Source organism: Filicampus tigris, chromosome 12 (genome assembly GCF_054856515.1).
Source record: "Filicampus tigris isolate MCC_2025a chromosome 12, RoL_Ftig_1.0, whole genome shotgun sequence".
In the NCBI taxonomy this organism is placed as follows: Eukaryota; Metazoa; Chordata; class Actinopteri; order Syngnathiformes; family Syngnathidae; genus Filicampus; species Filicampus tigris.
In genome coordinates, this window is record NC_141228.1 from 22973587 (window position 1) to 22988190 (window position 14604).

Here is a 14604-nt window from a genome sequence, read left to right on the forward strand (position 1 = left end):
GTTGTGCGAGGTTTTGGAATGATGAGGAAAAGCCAGAGCAAGAGTCATGTAATCCGTGCAGCGTCTCTCCTTGACCTGCCACCGCTCGTGTTGGTGTCTGCGGGTTTTGCTCGGCCGCCCTCTTCTCCCGCGGTGACAGTTGCTGTCTGAGGTGCTGAACTTGCACTGTTGCATGAAGAGCCCTCGACTAGGAGCAGCTGCGGTAGCTGAATAAATGCCGTATGTGGCTGTGCTTTGTCCACTTCTACAATTAAGGGTAGCCCGCTTGTTATATTGTATCGTATTGTGTCAAATCTATGACCGTAAACTCAGACGTGAAATGCTTCAGAAACGGCACAATCGTGGCGCAAATAATTGTAAATTATTCATGTGAATGAAATGCTTTTAAAATACTCATTTGACGTCCTAGTAATTTGTCACGGCTGCAATTTGAATTCCAGCCCTTTGATTTGTTTTTCTTCAAATGATGCCAGTGCAGGTTTTATTGATGTGATCTTAATAACGTTTTTTTTTTTTTTTTTTCACTACTGCAGTGAGCGATATTGGACAGAGCTACACTTTGTCAGGCATGTAATGTATCAGCTCTTACCGACAAAGAAAAAATGTGAGCAATAGCTCAATCTTTTGGACGAAATGTATAAGAGTTCAGAATATAATAACTTTGAATAACGTAACAAAAAATGGATAAGGTTACAAAAAATGTCATTAAAAAGTCAAACTGTATTAAAGGGTTGATAATGTAACCAAATCGCTGATTGCGTAATTGAACATTTTGCACAATTTGTAAGAAGGTCCCAGATTTGGCATGATTTTTTTTTTTTTTTTTTTATGCTTCCACTGTAGTCACTTTCTTCCAGTATAGAGGGAATGAATAATTGATTCATCGCTTCACCGTCGTCCAGCCTGCACAAAAAGCATCATTTGAATGAGTTTCATTTTGTGAAATTGAAAACATCACAGTCACACATCAGTATTAATAAAACAAAAACATCACAACAATTGAAAAAGTACAATTCAAAACGGTGTTGCCATATTTTTGACGTGTTTATTCAACGTGATCATTTTTTCAAAAAGCTGTCAGGTGTGCCGCCACCAGGCCTTTGCCAGCAATTCCTCCTCCAGTCCAGGTTGCAGTGAGGTGCTTCTAGATGATATCTGACGTTAACTTCATAGTTAGTAAGAAGATCAATCTTCATTTGACATGTACACGCACATACACAAAGTTTTACCTCCACATTTGATCCATCACACACGGCCTCCCCCGGACAAGACACGTAGAGGGTTACTTATGATAAATTCCGAAACAACAAAAACAGAATCTTGAAAAGCCAGAGTGACATTGTCATTGTCCTTTAATGGAATTCCGATGATGGCGTAACCAAATTGGCGCAGCGGCAATTCTGGGAAATATATTGAAGTTGATCGCAAACCGGCAGGACCTCGGAAGTGCTCTTGGAAACAATTATAGATCATCATGCACCTCGAAGGCAGCGAGAGCAAGGATGTAGACGAAGGCAGCGCAACTCGCTGGAGGAATTAAAAAAAAAAAAAAAAAAGCACAGCCGCTAAATATAAATGACGGACAAGCAGGGATTTTCAACGCAGGATCAACAAAATGAGGAGAAGGAACACAAACAAAAGGATTTTTTTTAAAAAAATCAATTCCCAAGAGACATTCCAGCATCCAATTAAACCTCGCATAATTAAGGTAATTGTTTAATGATTTAATTAAGATAAATAAACGGAGCGTTTTCACTCAGCACCCAATATCATTTACTTGCATTATCCCCATTTCATTTTTTTCTCCAAGGTTTGTTTTTGGGAGTGCAATTCTCTAAAGTGATTAAAAGAAGGTCACTGACCGCCTTGTGGTTCACTCACCTGACGTCCAGAAGTGGCAGTTTGGCTTCAGGCTTCCACTCTTTGAACGCGAGCGGGAAAGGTTGTCTGTCCCCGTAGAACAGTTGATGTTCCTTCCGCAAGACAAAAGAGTCTCAAACGGTAAATTGTTTCAATTCATTCCAATCTAGCACTCTGCCGCTCATTAAATTTGTGGCTTGGAAACACGATTACCGTTGAATAAATGTCTTTTGCTTGAGTTGCGAAAGTACAAATATTTTCCATTGCCGATTTGTTTTTTTTTGTCTTCGCAACGTTTTCTAGCCTCAGTGTTCATGCATCACATACAGCCATGACAAATGCGGACCCCATGTGAGAGCAACACCCCATTGCAGCTGCTTCATCTGAAACATTTTATCATCCGTTTCCTCTTGTAGCCTTTAAAACATCCCATGAAACTTTTCAGCTCTAAATGAAAGTAACAGTGACCGTTATAAAAGTGACAAGCTCGTGTCCAGTCCACACATGAGCCTTTACGGCTGCCAAATTGTCGGCGGCGTTGCTAATTGTCGCGCTTGCATATTTTTATAAGAAAGCACAACGTGCAATCACACATTTTTTGATATACCCACTTTCCAAATTTCAAAGTGCATATGAGAAGGCATAAATATAGTACTTAAGGGCCCTGGGGATAAGAGAAGCAAAGTTTTGAGCAAACACACTGCTGATGAGCCTCCCATGAATAAATGAACAGGTTTGAACTGACTCGGTTTTGGTCTCGGTTATTCCGCAGCATCAATTTAACAGGCCCCAGTTGCAACATCAAACCAGGTCCGGGCTAATTACTATTCACTTTGAATCGCGCTAAATAATACATGGGATTTTATATAACCGAGAACATGGGGGCGAACGTCAAGTAGCGCTACAAAAACAGGCTTTATTTATTACCATGAAATTCTTTGTGGCCGCCCCGATCAAAAAGGCAATCTTACAGTGATCTCTGTCATGTGGGCTTGGCCAAGTGTCTTTTTAATGTCCTGCTACGACGACAAGGGCTTTCAACAATTATGTCATGACACCCAGAGGCATAAGTAACGCCATAGTGCATGTTTGGAAAATGGGTTGCCAATTTGCAATAGGACACATCACACAATTTGATTGTCAGTGACGATAGGATTAAAAAAACAAACAAAAAAAACATACTTTTTCATGTGATGTCATAAATGTCTTTGTCCATTCTTAGAAGCATTAGTATATGATTAGATATGGTAAATGATGAATTGGTAAATAAAGATGTGAAATATTTACACACTCATATTATTAGCACAGTGCCTGCGGGACCATGCCACCTTCATTTTGCATCAACGTACACATTCATGTTGCGCACAGACAATTTCCATTTCCAGGCCTTTCATTTTCGATTGAATTTGAACAAAAGGCTACGTTCACACTACAGGGCATGATGCCCAATTCAGATTTTTTGTTCAATCCGATTTTTTTTATGTACTCATTCACATTACAAAAACAAATGTGAATTCTATTGCGAACGGAACGTGGCACGCATGAGGCGCTGCATATTATTTGTAAAAATTGCGATTGCGGTGGTATCGAGAGTCGAAGGCCCAGGTCCTAATTGCACTTGCCGCCACTGTCAAGTAGTAATAATAATAACTCGGTTGAATATAGACATTCACCTTGCATTTCATCTGTCCCTTTTCACTCCATGTGAAACCCTTTAAATGTCGTGCTGATTTTATAGGCCGATTGCATGACAATTGGGCCTCCTGCTACCAGGCACTTGTGATGTGATTTGATGGTAAACCGGAAATAACAAGGATCTATTTTGGTAATGGAGTGTACTGCCTCCAGCAATGTCATGCTGACAAGTTGTTTACTACATATGCGCCCCTTCTGCACTAAGCGTGTGTCCTTTTGTATTTCTATGTATCAATAGTGTGCCCACATGGGGGGGGGGGGGTGATTATTATACCGCACTTGCATCTCAAAACAGATACTTGGAGGGATTGAGATTCAAGACAGATAATAATTCATCAATGGAATTAATATATGTATATATATATATATATATATATATATATATATATATATATATATATATATGTGTATATATATATATGTGTATATATGTGTATATGTATGTATGTATATATGTATATATAAAATATTCAGAACACTTATGTAAAAAAAAGTGCAACGTTAATGTCAGAAAAGTACGACCATCTCTACGTCATCCTGAAGAAAGAATGGTGAATTCTTGGATGCAGGCCCCATGATCAAACATCAACACAGCCAGAGTCCACGAAGCCAATCAGGGAGCACGCTTTCTCATCTCTGGTCAATTACAACGAAATCAGTAGAAACAAAATCGACACAAAATGATCTCACTCTGCTACAGGAGAAAAAAGCTAGAAAATGTAGATCGAAAATGACGGTTTCGTCCACCTGCATCATTATGTTTCTCTAGTCAATTGTGTTGTTCATAATGAACGAAAATTGTTATTCCGGTTAAGTGGCTGTTACGCAGCCCCTCTGGAAGCTTGTCACATACGATATCGCCTGAAGCCAAAGATAGCATCGTTCAACACTGATGAAATGAGGTTTTGGGGGAGAAGAAAAAAGTACCCAAAATTCAAATAGCCGGAGGATAAAACAAATCATGTTGATTACAGAAATGCTTTGGTCGCAATGAGGCTTGTTAAGGGGTGAACAAAGGGGGAAAAGATCAACACACTGGCCCACTATTATAACCATTCTTACCTGCAAATGTAGCCGCACAACCGTTCGCATTTGTCACTAATGGGAGTGGAGCAACGTAGCTGCAGCCTAGCCTGGGAGTTCAACATCGGCAGAGAGAAATCAGAGAACAACAACAGCATAATAACATGAGAAACGATTTTGTTCCAAAAAAGAAGAAATAAACGGCACACGCATTCTTGGCCAACATTTTTGTGAGAGGGCGTGTTCTCACTCCCTGCATAAAAAAAATGTAATCTTGTGAAATAATCTACATTTTTAATAAATGTACCTTTCATCTGATTATGTGTTTTTTCCCTATAACTCTAATGGAATACAATTTTTGCAGATTTTTTTTTTTTTTTTTGTATCCTGAATACGTAACGCCGGTATATGTATTCCTTTACTTACCCAGCCTGGCCTCTACAAAGGCCAAATAGGCCGCGCTATTGTTGCATGCCAATTGACATTTTCCAGTTGTACAATAAGAATGAGAAAGAATAAACACAAACCTGGATAAAAGTAGCAAATCAGATTCATAAAAGGAAATGTAGTTAATTATTGACCGGACTAATCTTAAGCCTGATTCACAGTTCATATTTTAAGTACCTGTTTGAAATGTATATGCACATTTACTATTTGCAAGAATCTATTGGCAAACACGATAAAAAGACCGATTTTGTATAATGTTTTTCTCGCGTAAGCATATGGGTGAAACCGGCGCTCGATTACCGCAACAGAGGAAATGATCAATTGAAATATCTCATTGAATGACGGACTGATCGATTGATCGCTTTGCTTGCCTTTTCGGTGTCACTCCATGAATTTAAATGGCCGCAGCAAAATCAAATGGGACTTTACCGAAGCTGACGTTGCTCGCGGCATGCACGCAGTGGCTCTCCCCAAGCACACGTGACCTTTGCCCGGCAGCTTGACCGGCCTTCTTCAGACCACAGGGCCAATTTATCGGCCGAGCAAACGCAATTAACTGCAAGAAGACCTCCGCTACCTGCACAAGCCGGCGTTTCCCACCAGACATGCGCATGGCCCCACCGCCATCTTCTCATACTTGCCCGTACGCCTTTGTTGCACTTGACGAATGTCCTCACTTTTAGCCTCGATTTGCATGCAGACACAAGTCAAGCATGTGTGCATTTTTTTTTTTTTCAGAATGGAGGATGAAAGTCTGGTTCAGTGGGGGCTGAAGGGTGTGTGCGTATAAAGGAAGGAGGTGAATTGGTAAAAGTCAAGGCTGCGTACTGCTGTTCTCCTACTTTCTTGTTGATTAGCTGAGATTGGGTGAATGAAAAGTCATAAGGGACACAATTACTGAATCAAAAGAAAAAAATAATTTTGCTGCCAAAAAATGGATCATAGAATTGCACTAAAAGACTTTAATTATACGTATGTGTGGGATAAATAGCATAGTTATAAACCTGGATTTAAAACTTGGGGCTAGCTTCAGTTCTATTGACCGCTTATCCCATTTGCATGCGGCATAACAGGTAAATGCTGACTCACCATGTTTGCTTTGAACTTCGGGCTCCACTAATTGACACGAGTCGACTGGCCTCAAAACCCAGCTGAGTTTATATTCCATGATCATTTCTTGACTGTTTTCGGAACCAAGGCCATTTGGTGATTTGTAGACCAGTAGCAGAATTTTAAAGCCCGTTCTCATTTGTTGGTTGAGGAACATTTTTTTCTACACAACTCTGAGAATCGAGCAGTACTGTATTTGACTTGAAAATATCTTCATTCAGTCATTCATTGTTTGTGATACTTCATGCGGGCAGTTGGCAAAATCTTAATTAGCAAGTACAAAAATGTTGTTTTTTCCGACTACCAGAATGGCATTCTCTTTGCACTGGCGCTGCAAGTTTCTATGTTGTTGCTCCATACAATTTGCATGCATGTTTCACTGGTTCATGTCCTACTTGCTGACGCTTTATAACAGTTCGACTAGACTAAATATACAAAAATAAAATGACTTACCTCAGCTCGGTGCCAGCGACATCCCAAAATAAAAGAATAAATGCCAGGTGTATTCCAATGCTAATTCACTTCATTCGTCCTGTGCTTTTGACATGGTTGGCTCCCGTGTTTTGAATTTATTATTATTTTTTTTTTCCCCCTCAGTGGCCCACAGTCAGCGCATCTCTGATAAAATGTGTGATGCCTGTGCCAACAACACGCAGATTAATCTTTGCCGCCTTTCCTGGTCCCTGTCCGCCGCCCACAAGCATCCCGGCGCCCCTTTGAGGCCGACCTCCCGACAGCAACATAAGTCATGCGGCTGCATTAAAAACACATTAGGCCAGCAGAAGGATTTAACGTTTTGCTTATCTGACAAAGAATACCTGCTCTGGAATGAACTGAGTGCTATTGTCCTCATGCATCACCGTCGCCTCGGTGACAACGTTGTGACTTATGGAGTCGCCGAATGCACTCCCAAGCACTTTTGCCTCGTCCGGGCAATATTACATATATTGAATTTATGAGATCTCAAAATGTTTGTCGCGCTCTCTTTTTTTCCCCGCCTATAATTTCCTGCTCGCTTCTTTCGCAGTCAAGGGGAGAAGAAGAGATTGAAGGTGGAAGGACGGTGGGGAGTGGCCAGCAAACGGCAAAATGACAAAAGAGAAAGAAGGCGGAAAGACGGGGTGAGAAGAGTGAACTTCCTCCGCAGCGGTAATTTGATTTCACGTGGCTCACAGTGTTCCGCTGTTCAGCGGAAAGGTCATAATGGCAGCCATCTACCAAGCATTATTACACTCCGGGAGAGCAGTGCGATGTGTTCAGGGTGGATGATCACATCGCCACAGTGCTTGGCTACAGTAAATTTCCACCTCTGTTATTCATTAGTTATGGAAAAAAAAAAAAAAAAACATATTGAGGTACCTCGATTATTCACTCCACTCCACTGAGAACCAAGACTGTCATTTCAACGATATTTAGCATCCAGACTTATATAAGACATGTTTTACCGTGCCGTATGGGTGTGCATGTACAGGATATAAATCAGAGCAAATGCAATTTAGTCCTATAAGACTCCGCACACCCGAACAAAGTGGAATGTACGAGCAGATTTACACATACAGCAGGTCCACTTGAGTGTCTAGACGACACACGTGTTACAGTTGCATGCGCTCCGATTGGGTTTCCTATTGAGGCTTTCTGTTATTGCAACCTGATAGCTGAGTTATGAAAAGGTGTGTTACGCTGTGTAAGACCCCAAAATGCACAGCACAACCAGCTAATATTGTGTTAGTTGTTTTTGTCTGTTTCAGATTTTTGTCCCAAAACTGGGTTAGGCTTCTTATTTGCGCTTATTTCTGTAGAACAGAACGCCACAGTGCTCACTGCTCGGTTTGAAAACTGTTCTTCAACTGCGCTTTCCCATTTAGACCCCAAATGTGGACTTGTGACCCCCGTTGCGGTTGCGGACTTTCTGTACCTGCCGGCCGGTATCGACGTCCTCTCGCCGAGTGCTGTTAGCGGTGATTGCAACTGGCGTGTTGCTACATCGGCTTTGTTCAGAGATGCCAATTCTTCCGCTTGCTATTTATTCCTCCCAACACAATTCTAATGAGGGGATGATAAACAAACACGACAAGCGGACCGTGTAATTACGACTGCTTCATCCTGTCAGAACTACAAGTCTACAAAATACCTTGTGAGGTCACACACATCGTTTACGGTATCAGCCCACATGCAAACACCTAGGTTAGTGTCATTAAAGCCATTGCGGCATTGGCCCGAATAAATGTATGAGCCCTCAGGGAATCCTCAGGGAATTCGGTGTCAACGTGTATCTGCGTTTTTTTTTTAAATTTTTTAATCTGACACACGGGGATAGCGCTGAGCTGAGACACAGCCTGAGACTGCACTGCAGTATGCAAATAAAGACGGACAAATATCGGACAACTGAACCAGGGGACTCGTATCAGCGTTCCAAGAGACTGACAACAGGTGCAAGACAGAAGTTGTGCTTTCAGTCAGATTTGTCCCCATTTTTTAATCGATATGCCAATCGAAAGCAAGAAACGCTACTGCTGCGTTGCACTATAGCCGATTACCAACCTTCTTTTGACCTCTTTCATTCTCAATCCAATTCTTTTCTAATCTCCTTCTTCATTGTGCTGTTCATTTTCACATATTCACACTATGACCTGTCCGTGCATTCACTGATTACAATCAATTGACTTCTTGTTTGCAAACGTAGCCGAGCGGGCTAAAACCTCATCTGTGATGAAATGACTTATTGGAATGGGTGGGTTACTGCCCTGATCAATCGCTCAATTCGGCAAGATGGTTCCCTACAGATAAAAGCATTTGGCTACACACCATTGACAAAATAGTTGCGGTCGCTGATCATGTGTAAAAACGCAACATTTCAGATGGTCGTAGTGCTCTTTTATCATCAAAGTTCTTATATTTTGAGATTGAAAAAATAGGAACTCATTCCCCGCAATATCTTTCCAAATTGGACGTACGTGTTTTTCACAGGACAGCGACGTTTTGCCGCTGATGCATCATCGCAACGTCAATCCCTCCTAAGAAAGTCTGTTTTTTTTTTTAGTTACATATGTTCATTTATATTTTCTTGTGTTTTGAAGTGATTCTGTGTTGTTTCACTTTAAATTAGTAGGAAAAAGTTAAAAAATGAAAGTGTTAAAGTTCAATTGTTTAAACCGGGTAGTTAAGTTTGATTTGGGCATTTAATATTTGTTTGTAGCACTATATGAAGCAAATAAATAGACATATTGCAATGATAATATACTAAAAGACAAAAACTGCAACTTTACATTATTTTGGGTCATAAAATGATTGAAGTTGCAAAACGTCCGAAGAGCCGTTTGGGATCCGAAAACCAAAGAGCTGTAATTCCCATCACTGCTGAACCAGTTTCTCATCGGGTTACAAATGCAGTCGAAAATAGTTCCCAACCCAAAAGCATGAACAATATAAAGGCAACCGTTCTCTTATCCGGTGCGCCAATATAGTTGTCGCCTTTCAAACCTTAAACACATTATGTCCACCAATAAGTACCTTAACATGATGCATTATATCGGCGATCATAAAACGGCTGACAAATTTCAAGTGAGGATTAGCCTACTTCATATTAATTATATCGGCCTATGAATCAGAGCGTCTCTAATCTTTCTCTCTGCTCCTTTTGGCCGACGGATTACCACAAATTGGTGAAGAACATTTTCCAAAAGGTCAGCGATGGATTTGCAGTGCACATGATATTCTTTTTAGAGAGTAATTCACATTTTACAAGAGCGTATCTGCGCTTCTCTAAGGCCTGTAGCGCTACCATAAAAAGGCTTTAAGCGTTTAAAATGTGCTGCAAATGAGAGCGCGCTCTTTCATTAAACTGCATATGAAATATTAAATATGCCGCATGGCAGCAGCAGCCCACTCAAAATTGAACTGGAATGTATTGTAATGCCCCTCGAAGTGGTCAAAGATGCACACAGTCGCGGATGCAGTCTGATCGTCGTTTTTAATCACAGATCGTAACGGAGAACAGTACACATTCACACAAGAGCTGCTGGTGGCCACAACTCACGCCCATGCGCTCAATCATCCACACGCTCTCCCCCTCAACTTCCCTCCTAAACTCCTTGTCCCCTCGCTATGACGTCACTCACTACCCATAGGCCCAGCCAGCACATGCACAAAACAAGGAACAGATATTACACTGCCCTCCCCTTTATGAAACCCTCGCCCCCGAGGGGGTCAACAACAAAAAATCCTCTAGGCGCTGCGGCCTACGCCTCTGTCTCTTGGGTCGGCCTGGACCCGTGCCATTTCTGTCTCCAACCGGAGGAACAGGGACAACATGAGTGGGATCTGGGGAACCTGAATCCACCACTCGTCCTGAAATGGCAGGTGAAACAGACCCGGCCTCAAATATCGGAACACCACTGCCCCGGTACGGAGCCAACCTGTCCCGATGTAGGGCAACCCTCCGGCCCCTGGGGGGAACTGCCACTCGATACACTACCTCCCCCACCCGCTCAAGGACCCTACACGGCCCGTCCCAATGACTGTCTAACTTAGGGCACCGTCCCTTCTTTCTTTTTGGTGTATACACCCAAACCAGCTCGTTGACCTGGAAGTTCCGCCCCTTGCTGCGTACGTCGTAGTTCCGCTTCTGCCGTGCACCAGCTTTCTCTAGCTGGTCCCGGGCGAAGACATGCGCTGCCTCCAAACGATCCTGCAGTCTCCGGGCATATTCCAACCCCGGCCGATCCTCGGGGCTACCTGGTGGTCTGCCAAACGCCATCTCCGCTGGTGTGCGGATCTCCCGGCCAAGCATCAGCAGAGCAGGAGTACAGCTTGTGGAACTTTGGACAGCCGAACGATACGCCATCAACACCATTGGAATATGCTGGTCCCAATCACGTTGGCGCTCGGAGGTGAGGATGGCAAGCTGCTGCTGCATGGTGCGGTTAAAACGTTCAACTAAACCATCACTCTGCGGATGCAAAGGGGTGGTTCGCGTCTTCTGCATGTTCAAGCGTTCACAAAGGGCAGCAAAAACCTTGGACTCAAAATTTCTTCCTTGATCACTGTGGAGTATATCTGCAGTCCCAAACCGGCAGAACATGCCCTCCAACAGTGCATCCGCCACCGTCTCTGCCTCCTGATCTGGCAGTGCGTATGCCTCGGGCCACTTTGTGAAATAGTCCATCGCACACAGCACGTAACGGTTCCCTCTGTCAGTCACGGGAAAAGGACCCATAATGTCCACAGCAACCCGCTCCATGGGCGCCCCAACTCTCTGTTGCTGAAGCGGTGCATGCGATTGGTCTTGAGGGCCCTTGTAGGCCGCGCACTCGTCACACCGCCGGCAAAAGTCCTCCACGTCCCGTCGATGCTGGCCCCAGTAAAACCCTTGTCGAAGCCGTCTGAGTGTCTTTGTGCTGCCAAAGTGTCCGGTACCCGTGCCCCCGTGGCATGCTCTCAGTACCGACTCTCTAAGAGCTCTGGGCACCACCACCTGCCACCTCTCCTCTCCGGTCGCTGGGTCCTTCCACGCACGCTGCAGCACGCCATCCTTCATGCGTAAGAGAGCAAACTTGCTCCAAAGGCCCTTGGCGCCAACAGAGAGTCCCATCACTCCTTCCCAGGGTGGCCTCCTGCCACTCTGGACCCACTGTCGCACAGGGTTGAGATCACGATCCTCTTCCTGCTTGACAGCCCACTCTGCAATGTCCACAGCCTCCAGGATGCAGCACGATGGTCCAGCGGCAGTCGCCTCCCCACACAGCTCCAACTCCCTGGCATCCCGCCGGTCGCAGTAGCCGCAGCCGCCAACAGCACATGGACGCCGGGAAAGGGCATCAGCATTGACGTGCTGAGCTCCAGCCCGATGTACCACAGTAAAGTGGAACGCCTGCAGCTCCTCCAGCCACCGTGCCACTTGGCCTTCTGGTTCCCTGAACGACATCAACCACTGCAGCGCAGCATGATCCGTCCTGATGGTGAACGGAACGCCACATAGGTAGTACTTGAAATGACGCGCAGCCAAAACAACTGCCAGCAGTTCACGTCTGGTGACACAGTATCGTCGTTCACTCTTATTGAAGATGCGGCTGAAGTAGGCCACCACTCGTTCACCTTCCGGCCCCACCTGTGACAACACCGCCCCCATGCCGACATTGCTAGCGTCCGTATCCAGCACAAAAGACAAGGCTGGATCAGGTGGAGTGAGAACAGGAGCATTGATGAGGGCATTTTTCAGGCTGGAAAATGCCTCCTGACAGTCCTGCGTCCACAAAAAGGGTTGGTTGCCCTGAAGAAGCCGGAACAAGGGCGCCCCGATGCAAGAAAATCCTCTCACGAACCGTCTGTAATATGAGGAAAGCCCCAAAAAACTCTTAAGCTGCTTCTGATCTTTTGGGGCTGGCCAGTCTTTGATGGCGCTGACCTTCTCCTCCAGTGTGCTGATGCCGTCTCCATTCACTCGGTGACCCAGGAACTCCACCTCTCGCCGCATAAAGTGGCACTTTTCAGGGTGCAGTTTCAGTCCAGCCGCAGCAATTCTACCCAGCACCAGCCTTAGAGACTCCAACGCAGTCTGGAAGGACTCACCGTGGACGAGGACATCGTCCAAATACACCAAGCATTCTTGCCGCGGAATGTTCGAGAGCACTGTGTCCATCAAGCGCTCGAACGTTCCTGGTGCATTGCAGAGTCCAAAACTCATTACTTTAAACTGCCAGTGTCCTCTGGGGGTGCAGAACGCTGTCTTAGGTCTGGACTCGGCGGTGAGGGGGACCTGCCAGTAGCCACTGCGCAGGTCGAGCGATGAGAACCACGCAGACCCAGAGACCAGATCCAACGTCTCATCTATCCGCGGGAGCGGGTAGCAGTCCTTTCTTGTCACTTTATTGAGCGGCCTGTAGTCCACACAGAACCGCGGTCTGGTACTTTTCTTTCTGGGAACCATGACCACGCCAGACGCCCACGGGCTGTCGGAAGGCTCTATAATTCCCGCCTCGAGCATAGCACGGACCTCCTGATCCGCAGCCTCCTGCTGGGCCAAAGGCAGGCGTCGGGGCCGCACCTTAACTGGTCGCGCGTCCCCGGTGTCGATGTGGTGCTCAACCAAGTGAGTGAGGCCCACCTCATTCTCACTGAGGGCAAAAATGCTCTCAAAGTCCCACAGCACCTGCCACAGCTGCTCCCGCTGCTCGACATCCAAGCCATCACAGTTCTTTTCCCAGATGAACCGTATCGCCTCTGCCCGGTTCTCTGCTAGGCGACCCGGGGTTACATTCCCTGGCATGGCTGGGCTGGCCGACACTGCCCCCCCCCAAGGGTCGTCCGTCACGGGGCGAGCGAACTCTACCCGATCTACTGTCGGTCGCTGTGAGGTCGACTCCGGTAGCCCCAACTGGGAACAAGTCCAGGTGGGGTGAGCGAACTCTACCCGATCTACCGTCGACTGCCTAGGAGCTGGTGCTGCAGCTACCTTGGTCGGGCTGGGTAGCATCATCCCCACCTGCAGCTTGTCTGCTGCAGGGTCAGCAGTGTTGATGATTACCCCCGAAGTACCCCGTTGAGACGCCGGAACTAGCCCCACACGCTGACCATTCGGCAGGTTGAGCACCCCAGCTCCCAAATCCACCACAACTTTTGCAGCTTTCAAAAAGTCCCGACCCAGAATACATGGGTCACTCACGTCCGCCACCCAAGCTGAGTGAGTTGTCGACAAACCCCCCAAAACAAACACAAATGTCCCTCTGCCTCTCATGGGGGCCGTTTCACCGGTCACTGTCCTCAGTTTTGTAAAGGTCGATTCTAAGACGGTTCCCACTGGAACGACGTCAGGCCTCACAATCGTGGCTGAGGACCCAGTGTCCACCAAGGCTGTACAAGAAGTGTCCCCAATCTGCACGCGAACATGACTGGGGTCCCCCACGTCTGTCCATCCCACCGTTACAACGGTCTCATCCTGGACATGAGGGTCCCTGTTCATAGCGCCAGCACATGCAGGTTGCACCTCCCGGTTAACGACTGGAGGGGTCCGCGTCATCCGGGCTACACGGACCCTTTTTCGTTTCCCTGCTGATTTAGCATCTTTGGGCAGCGCCGCAGAAGGTGACCTGGCTGTCCACACCCCCAGCAGACAACAGGGCGTGCACGCCGGCCACTTCCATCCTCATGCTGTGCTGAGCGAGTATTAATGGCACACACCAGCTCCTCCACCCATGCCGGTCTGCGCTCCTCCCCTTCCGGGAACGACGTTGCCGAAACGGGACAGTTTGGTGTCTGCAGCGCCCCCTTGGCTGCAATCTCCCTCTCCGTGGCGAGAGCAAGCGCGTCTCCCAGGGCTGCTGGGTGAGCAAGCTGGACATGCAGCCGCAGCTCATCTGGTCTGAGGGCTTGGATGAATTGATCACGTATCAGTTCATTTTGTATCTCATTTGGCATTCCAGCATACGCGCGCCGACCCAGGCTCTCGATCTCATGCGCGAGATAACGGAGCGG

The 14604-nt window shown here is 46.1% G+C and overlaps 1 long non-coding RNA gene across 1 annotated transcript; it reads right to left on the reverse strand.

Moving 5' to 3' along the window:
- Window positions 1–1091: 1091 nt before the first annotated feature.
- On the reverse strand, window positions 1092–6709 carry LOC147139211 (uncharacterized). The gene is made up of 3 exons (XR_015088851.1): window positions 6589–6709; window positions 4618–4688; window positions 1092–1973 (listed from the first exon to the last, which is right to left on the reverse strand). It is a non-coding gene; the product is annotated as an uncharacterized LOC147139211 (long non-coding RNA).
- Between the last annotated feature and the right edge of the window lie 7895 nt (window positions 6710–14604).